The sequence below is a fragment of the Takifugu rubripes genome, chromosome 5, assembly GCF_901000725.2.
Source record: "Takifugu rubripes chromosome 5, fTakRub1.2, whole genome shotgun sequence".
NCBI classification, from domain to species: Eukaryota; Metazoa; Chordata; class Actinopteri; order Tetraodontiformes; family Tetraodontidae; genus Takifugu; species Takifugu rubripes.
This window is the reverse complement of record NC_042289.1, coordinates 11,321,725-11,331,537: the sequence shown is the minus strand read 5'-3', so window position 1 is coordinate 11,331,537 and position 9,813 is coordinate 11,321,725.

Sequence of the window (9,813 nt, the reverse complement as noted above, 5' to 3'; positions counted from 1 at the left end):
CCTCAGCCACAGTCTAACTGCAGCTGTGGCCCTACACTCGTGCGACTTAAGGATTTCCAAATGTTGCCACTTAATGCAAGCAGAAGTGATGCGAAGGTGAACACTGGCAAAGGGGCGCCTGTTTTGATCGGGCATGCACGGTTCACACCCGTGTCTCCCTTTGATGCGAGCGCAATCGGAACAGCAGCTGTGCAGCTTTTGAGACGACATTTGGCTAAGTCAGCTGGACTCTGTAAAAGGATTGTTGTTGGCCCAGCCTGTATCACAGGGCAGCCGATGAATGATACTGGACTTCATCCATACTGACACAATGCACGATTTTAACATCACGCCAATTTGAGTATAATGAACAGAAATAAATGGTATATTAATTAACAGCTAGACACTGATATTCCTAGTACGCTGTGGTTCATTAATCTCATCATCATCACCAATAATCTGAGGTGTTCATAATTGTCATAATAGTGTTTCTTCTGCTATCTTGGCTCTTTCCACCATTTTAAGAGAGCTCCCCTCATAAAGAGTGCAGTGTCCCAGTCGCATCTGTTCTGTACTTTTACAACTTTTAAAGAGCAGTCGGGAGGAATCGTGGCCGTATGGGTCCTAGTTCAGCTAACTCTAAAGGTTCGGTGTTCACAACAATGCCGAATCATTTGGGCTTTATTACTGCCTTTAACACGTATCTCAGTCTGAAATGAATACCGGAACTCTCACCAAAAAAAAAGCTGTAAATTAAGCACTTTGAAGGTGGAATTGTTCATAGGCGGGTTGAACACACACTCACAGTCTCTCTGCAACTGCCATGCTCACATACCTTTGTGTGATACCATGGGGCACAATGGGTGACATCCTCGGTAATCAGCACCTGCTGCCTTTAACAACTGGGGTATATCAGTAGATGACATGTCATGTGGTCACACACTGTGCCATGATGTGTGGGTTTGACAAGAGGGAGAATAAAGGTGTTGGTCTAGACACCAGGGAGAGGAGTCTCGGTGGGAGATGGAGAAGCAGTAGCTCACATGCGGCGTCAGTGGTTTGTGTGAATAACTAATGACGAACAGTCCTCCACGATTCTCCTGTGGGATAGGAAGTCATGCGTGTTAGCTAGCACCCTTCCAGGTGCACCAATGTGTGAATGTGCCTTGTTGCCAAACTGGCACAACACCTTCCACAGTTTGACTTTGGCTTTCTGAGAGTGCATGCGCATGTGCATGTGTGTAAAAAAAAAAATTGCCCACTCACTCTATTAGATACACTTCGAAATAAATTCTGCACAGATATCAGCGTGTTAGTCTAAACAATATTACCTTCCCTGCACTTTATCTACTGTATTTCCTCTCACGCACTTAGAAGTTAAATTAAATCCTTCATTATCATTTTCTGCTTACCAGCGCTGTGTCAGATGTAAATTGATCCTCAGTTTCCTACACTTTTTAATCAACTTCAGCCCGAAGCGATACAATGCCTCCCACAAGATGTGACTTCAATACACACAAATCAATCGTTCCTTAAATGTTGTAGAGTCCATTAATGATGCCAGAGCTACAGTGGTTTTGAGGCAGGGACCTTTGTTGCTGTATTTCCCAGGATACAGTGTTACACCCCCTCACACAAACACGCACAAACAAGCGCACAAATAAAGGAAATATTTGTACTGTCTTTAGTTATTAGAACTCTTTCAGTAGCGAGATAAACATGCTAATACAGCACAAGGGCTGAATAAAATGGAAAAGGTGCCATGATATAATTAGCAGGGCTGAAGGTGGGCTATCCAGAGATGAAAAATAAGCCGAGGTCATGGAATCCCTCATCTGCCCACAAAATAGTAGGAAAATGACACCAAAGGACAGTCACCACGCTCTACTTTTCACACGTTCAAGGGAAAACCAATATTTTCATTCACACCTGTGTAATCTAAAGTTAATCACCGTGTCTCTTTTCAAATATTATCTGGCCATAAACTGAGTTTGTCACATTTTGCGGTATAAGACTGCCTCGCTGGGTTCAACATTTACACTGTTAAATTGCTAATTTTGGTGAATTATTCTGTCAAGTCTGGTATCGAAGGTGATTTGCCGAGCAGATATTGAGACATGCGCGCAGATGTTCGAGGGCGATTGCGACGCACAGCTGCCGATGAGACGGCAAGTTCAGGACCAGGTCAACCGTGAAACAATTCACGCTAAAGTGACAGCCGTCATGTCAGCCGCTGCATTTCAGAGCTATTTTAGCTGGAGTCATTAGGGAGCCATGATGAAGCTCACATTAGGAACACTTGCATTCACGTCACATTTCAATGTTATTTTATTTTATATGATATTTTATTGTTTATTTTGATCCTCATTGTTACCTCTGGCACCCCCCCCCCCCCCCCCTCCCCATAAGGTTTTAAATAATCTCTTTCTGCCAATCTTTTTTAAATTTGCAAACTGTATGGCACATTTATTCAGACAATCATACATGTATTGATTCATTAAGCAGGTGGAAATGAGGACAAATGACTTTGCTTGCTTTAACACTGAAAAAACATGCAAGCCTAAATTAAAATAGGATTGTCACTGAAAAATCTCTAATCTGCTTTATGCAAGTGTTGATTAAATGAATTCCCGTTGGGGTAAAACAGTCGGCTCTTGATTGCACAATGAACCTTAATTCTGCCTATTTATTTGATTGTGTGTCTTTTCTCCTGCTGCGCAGCCTTCCTTGTCTAAATGCAGGGCACCACAGTGGGTTTCATTCACACCAATAATTACAAGGGTATATCTTTCATTGTAACACGAGAGGCAACAAAGGGGGTTGTTTTTACACATTTTAGTTCCTCATGCTGCCACAAACACTGAAAAGGAAAAGGATTTTAAAGATAACCCGAAAAGCAATCAACATTTGGCAGCGGTTGTCAGCCAGCGAATGATTTATGTCTGCTCGTTGCTCTGGTTCGCCCCTTCGTCCTGCCAGTCAACGGTGAGTGTTGCTGTGAAGCAGAGGTGCTGCTCACAGTGTGATTGGACTGGTGGGGAACTGAAGCACATGGAAAAAGAGCCGGTGTCACCTTGTCACTCTTGGGCACGCTGCCAACTGCTGCCAGGGGGTGTTGGAGCAGGCCTCATGCCAAGGAAGGGTGATGAATGATTGTGCTCCTTCACTTTGTCCCCTAACCTTCCCCACCTCTCCCTCCTGTCTGTCCCACCACCTCAGCCATCACTAACACTGTAATTATCTGCCATCGGAGGATGGGACAATTCATTCATTTCATTTTCTTTATAAAGTGAAATGAATTAATGATCAGCTTGTTTGTTGTAGTTTCTTCTGTAACAGCCACTTTCATGAGCAACTCAGCGATTTTTTTGGTTCTTGTCAGACATTTGGCTTTAGCTGAGCTCTTCCTGCTTTAAGAAGTTGGTCCAAAGGGACAGTGTCATTGAACCTATCTCCAGGAACCCCTCTCATTAGAAGACTACCCCTCTCCTGCCTGCTCAAGACCCTGCAGCTGAGTCCATGTGACACATGTGCTCGGAGACTGAGGGGTGAATGTGGAGTCGCACAGGATCAAGATCGTCACCAAAATAAAGGCTTCTGTTGCAGCAAGACTGTCACAACACCTTAAGGCTCTGGAGATGAGGTGCTTGGAGGTGGCCCTGAAGGTGTCGGGAGACACGAGTGCCCGCATCCAGTGGTGGCTGCTGGCTGTCTAGGATGATTTCTGAGGCTGAAGCTCCGAAACAGCCTGTTGGATCTCAAATAATTTCCTATGATACTGTAAAGTCAGCAGACAGCAAGAAGGTTTAGGGGAGTATTCCTGCCAGGTCTGCTTGGCATCTAATACAGGTTAAACCCATGCCCGAGGGTTGACGGGTCATTATAAATTGCTCATTTATATAAAAAATTCTGAGTTGTTTTTTTCTATCTGTCAACCCAGTGATGAACTGGTGGTGAACTGGAAAACCCTGTTACAAACTGACACTAACATGCCCCCCATGACCCTAAACAGGAGAAGCAGTGATAGATAGGTATGCTAGGAAGCAAGGTTAGCAGAGCCAGGATGTCTCTGTGGGGGTGGATTGAAGAAAAAACATACGAATCACCATATGTCCTAGGGATTCATATAATATAACAGTATTAATATTAGAGACCAGTAAACATCATTGCAATCTGATGAAGCAAGACTTACATTATTGCTGCCAGATGATGTTTAGGAATAAAGGATGTTGTCAGTTCTGTGTTTGCAAAAACATTAAAAACTATTCTTTTAGCTCATCTCTTTTAGCTGCTAATTGAGGCGCCACTCGTGTCGATGGTGACACATCTCGTCATATTTGCTATCCTCGCTGAGACTGAGCAGCACCAAAAGAGGCTTGACTCTTGTGTCAAGCCTCTTGTGAGAAAGAGAGAGGATGGAATGCAGAAAGAAAAACAGGAAAGGAAAAAGTGCTGAGCGTGCAGAAGGCTATTGGGAGATGAGACAGCTCCTTCACATGACCTCCACGGTCCTTCCACTGTTGCTACCTGGAGCACAAACATTGGCATGGCATCCTGAGGATATGGAAATTCATCCACATCAGGCAGCATCAGCCCAATATTCATCCTCGGCCGAGATGTTCCTTTCATCCGTCAGCACCCTGTGGAGGTGTGAAGAAACACCAGCACAAAAAGGGAGAAAAGAGGCAGAATAAGAGAGATGGGGAGACAATGATAACCTCATCTTATAACATTCTCTGTTAAGTCATCAGTCTTTTTGACCCCCGTAATTAGCACACAAAGCACAAGGATAGAAGGTTCTAGCCGCAATTGGTCCCTGTGAGACGCTGGCCACTGCCTCCAAATAAGATATTGCCACATAGACATTTTTTTCCCTGAAAGCAGCGAATAGATTTGTCTCCAGGCAGACACAGCAGATATTTCATCTAGGGTTTGCTGGAGGCTAAGAGCCTTGTTGGTACTAGTAAGCCTTAAACTTAGCGGAGCTTACAATACACGTAGGAATACTTTGAGGGTATCAATTACATCAAATACACTCAGGGAATTGTAGTTTACACATACATTTAACACAAGTTACAGACATTTCTGTGGAACATACAGAACTATCTGGACAAAAGCCTCTTTTTTTCCTAAAGGGTGAATTAGTGCAAAGTCTGTTTTATTAATGGAATTTAGTGTTAGTCTAGGTCCCGCAGTGCACAGCAGCACAGTCGTCTTCTTCAGTACCGCCCACAAGCAGCTCCAGGGAGTGGAGACCAGCCAGGTGAAGTAAGAGAAGGACTAACTGCAGACCTATTTGGCCAACTTTACTTCATTGAATGGACAGAAATGCTTAGATACTTCAGGGTGGGGGACTGGCGTGCAGCGAGCTGTGTTTGTGGGAGACAGAAGCCGGCAGGTTGTTCTGTCTAAGCTGCAGCTCAGACTGTGCAGGGACAGGAGAAAGTCAGAAACCAGGGGACCCATTTACCATCATTTCTGACTTTGTCTTATCACATAGCTTAATGACTTTAATGACTTCTGAAAGCAGTTAAATGACTTAGCGAATCAAAGCAAGTATTTTACAGGTTGTGGGAATAGCTGTTCTTTTTTGGTGTGAAGCTTGTGTAGTCCACTCAGGGCCACTGCATCCCTTCTATTTCCACCTTCCCTGTGACAGGAAGTGTGGCAATGTGGAGGAACTGGTTTACTTATTCATCAGGTTTTCAAGTTCTAGCAGACGCAAGGTTTCTCAGGAATGATAAATGGATGTCGAAGGCCCAGGTGGACGGGAAAGACGAGGAGGTAAATAATGGAAGAGCCTGACAAACAAAGGATGCTCCATGATGCATTGTCTGAATAGGAAACCAAGCCACAGGTGTTTGTGAGGGTGTGTGTGTGTGGACTGATGGTTGCTGAAAGTTTCCCTTTTTCCTCCATCGCTGCCAGAGCCCGGTGGGAACATTTAGGTAACTTTTGAAGTGAGCTGAGCAGCAGCATCTCTATGAAGTGACCGTGCAAATCAAGTCAGTGCATTTGGGCATAGAAAATAGAATAAATAAATATATAAAAGAATGACACCCCCCTCCTCCCTTCCCCCAGAGTTGAAATGTAACTCTAATGCAGCAGGAGGAGGTGGACAGGAAAGCCATTATGGCGAAGCGAGGGCCTGGGGTCCACTCAAGTTTTACACTCCTACTCAGGACTCTCTCTGTCTCTGATTCTCTCTCTTCCTCCCTGCCTCTCGTTCTCTCTATTTCTTCCTTTCACTCTCTTCTTCACACATACAGAGAACAACTCACGCAACCAAATCCTCTCAAACTCCTGCTCCAGCTCCGTTCCGTCTGAACTCCTTCTCAGCACTCAGCCGAGCAGACTCAAGGAAACGGTTCATTTAAATGTACATAATTTGCTCTCGAAGGCTAACTCTTGGTCTCACTGTTCCCCTGTGGCATCACAGAGAGCCAGAGACAGAGAGAAAAGATTTTATCCGAGAAGAATCCAGTGGCATGGACAGAAACAGGCTGGCAAGAGCGAAGTGAGAGCTTCAGGTATATGGACATTTATCCCCAGGAGATTCTATTGCCAGCATTTGTTTTAATCTTTTTTTTTAGCATTGGTTGCTTGCATGAGAAAGGAAGCAGTGCTGTGGATTTAAAAACTATAAAAGGGTTTTAAATGTAATTATGTGTTCTTTACCCAATTGTTCCATGCAAAGCAATGCGACCTCCCAATCAGTACCATTGTCACTTCCCTCTATGTTAACATCTAATTGATTGTTGAGGGTGAGTCACTATAATTTATATAAGAATTAATAACGTTTCAAAAGTAGGCAATCACCAACCGGCTTCTTAAAGCTTTGGAAGAGATGACTAAAATCAGCAGGATGGAAACCGGAAGAGAGAAAAGCAATTTGGCCTTTGTCAAAGTCAACACTTGGCCTTTTTGCGTGATCGTGTTGATGTGTGTTGAGTGTGTTGTTCAGCGTGTGCGCTCTGTCGGAATAACCGCATCAGAATATCAGTCATCAGTTTGATGCTCTGTGTGTGAGGACTTTTATAATGTCTGGATTTATACAGGCTTAGGCTTTCCCAAAGGATTGACCCGGAACGCTGGAGCTTTGGGCATTTCCCTCTTTTTTGAACAACAAAGCAAACAAAGCACACAAATCCCCATAATTGAATCTATTTAGGCTGAGTCAATTTATATCAAATAACGAACAGAATGTAGAGATTAGGCAGACATTTAACACCGCATCAAGAAGAATTGTAACTACTATAGTATTTATTTATTATTAATTAAAACTCCATAAGCAGAGACTTTTATTGTTTGCACTTTCTGGTTCCTGCTGCACTCTTTTGAAAATGTCATTAACTTGAGGTTTGCAAAAGAGGAAATCCTTTCTATGTGCTGTCAAAATAGCTCCAATACACAGAATCACACATCAGTTGTTTAACTCCAGTCTGGCCATCCAATCATTCCCCAGCATCCATTCTGGTCAAAGCACAGGGTCACGCATGCTCTGGTCTCTACTTAGACGACATCAGCTGCAGCGTTGATGCGCCGATATGTCAGCTGGTATTTCATAACCACCAATCGGTCCCTGTTATTTCATTGATTTAATTCCCGAACTGAATGTTTCTTATTCACTCACTCATTTTCCCGTCTCTGCGTCACATGCGCAAGCATTCACGGAGAATCGGCAGCCTCAACAAGCTTGAGCAAGTTGTGAGCTGTCGTTGTCACCGGGCACGCTTCTGCCGTGTATGGCTCCGATATTATGGGATCTGGCACGCTCCCAAACAACGGGTCTTGATGTCATTGTTAATTAAGCGAAAGCATCCTACATTTGTATTCATATGTGAGCGCAGGTATGGAAACAAGTGTGATGTGATCTGTTTCTCAACACCAGGAGGTGTTGTCGAACACTTGTTGACGTGCATCTTTCAAATATCTGTGTGTTGGGCACAAAACACACACACACACACACACGCTCACATACACACACACGCTCCAGAGATATTATGACTCAGTGTAACTCAGTCATGTCTGCATGATTCATATCTCATATGCACAAATGATAAAATATCCATTTTATTAATAAGTGTGTGTTTGTGTGCAAATGCACGGACCTTGTGCGTAAGCTTCCAGGCCCATAACTGCAAATTGAATAGAGGAGTGAAGTTGTGGGCTCATGGCTCATGGCCTAATTTGGCAGATGGCTCACCAAATCTCTCCATGGATCCATTGCTTCAAGTGCGCGCGAATGCGTTTGTACAACTCCATCGAGACCGATACGCCTCAAAAGCATCCTCTTAACAATTTAGCTTTACATAAGGATGAAGACTGGAAAGTGAAAGGAAGACGCAGGCAAGGTTTAGTGTTATCCCCCCTTTCGACAAATCCTTCCCCCATCTGTCTTGCCTGGTGATCCTTCTCACCCTGCAGTGGTTCATCACCTCTTCTGTTTATTGGAAACCTTGTTTTGTCTTGCTTATCGCTAGGTTATTGTATTCAATTAAGGAAATGAACATTTGTTGATGCCTCTGGAGCAGAACCAGCCCTATGGAATAACAACTATCATCTAGACAGATTATCTTAATTTCACCGTCAATCCCGTCTAATAAGGCTGTGCGCTTGACTTTATGTTGTAGATCCTCTGAACAAACTTGGTGAGGGTTGAGGGAACAACTGTTGCTTTATGTGCTATGTTCTTAGGTTAGGTCCATATGTCATGGGGTCTTGGGTTTGATCCCCCAGCTACAAGCAGGTGCCCCATCTTCGTCAATGTCACGGTTTTACTAGGCCAGATTTGTACCGTACCGTATGTGTTGGTACGGCCCTGCTTTGGAATAAACCCTGATTAGCTTTTTGTGCCCGATGATATTTCACTTTAGAATCAACTATGTGTTACAAATACAAGAACTGAGAAGCAGACTCAACAATTCAGAGTAATATAATGAACAAACTGTGATTCAAAAGACACCAAAAAATATCAAATTGTCTTTATTATTTCACCGTGCGACAACTCCCAGCGTTTAAGACATTCAAATAGTTGCGTGATCAGTTTTTATTGGATTTTTTAAAAATTTCAGATATAATTGCGACCTCGTCAGATTGCCTCATTTTCTTATTTAGATAAAGTTTTGCAGCCAGGAGGAGCTTGTGTGTCCGTGTCTTCCAGCACGCTTCGCAGCCAGAGCTCCCCACTGACATGTGTCTGTATGTGTTAATCACCAGTGTCTGCTTCTCCCCCTCTCTGGCCTCCTCTCGACCTCCCATGGCTCCCTCTCCCTGTTTCTGCGGCCACAGCGAGCGAGCGCGGCGCAGGTGACACAAGGCGGCGTGACTTGCATGCACACATCGATCACAGTGCGAGAAGCAGCGGGAGCTGAGCTAAATAAGGAGAGTCATTACTCAGAACAACCTGACTGCTTAAATTTATACAAGAAAGTGGAGGCTACTGTAAGTCAGTTCGTTAACGTTACTTTCTCGGGCAGCGTTATCGTTCTCAGACATCTTGTTGAGGACTTGTGGAGGATGGTTGTAATTTTCCTGTTAAATAAATAATTCTCTTTCTTGCCATTGTCTGTCTTATCTGCATGCCAATGACGGCAAACACACTATTTAACAGAGGGCCACAGAAAAGTGGGCGATAATATAATCTTTTTGACATTTGCCCTCCTGCATTTCCGACCTTATTCACCTCACCACAGTTTCCTACTGCAGGCGCTCAGTCTGATGTCTGCTCACACAAACACTGCTGCACACAGCACACAAAAACCCCACCAACGGACAAGCGCACATAAAGATTTGCAGCAATTAGACTCATATGGCGTGAGCTCAGCGCCTCCC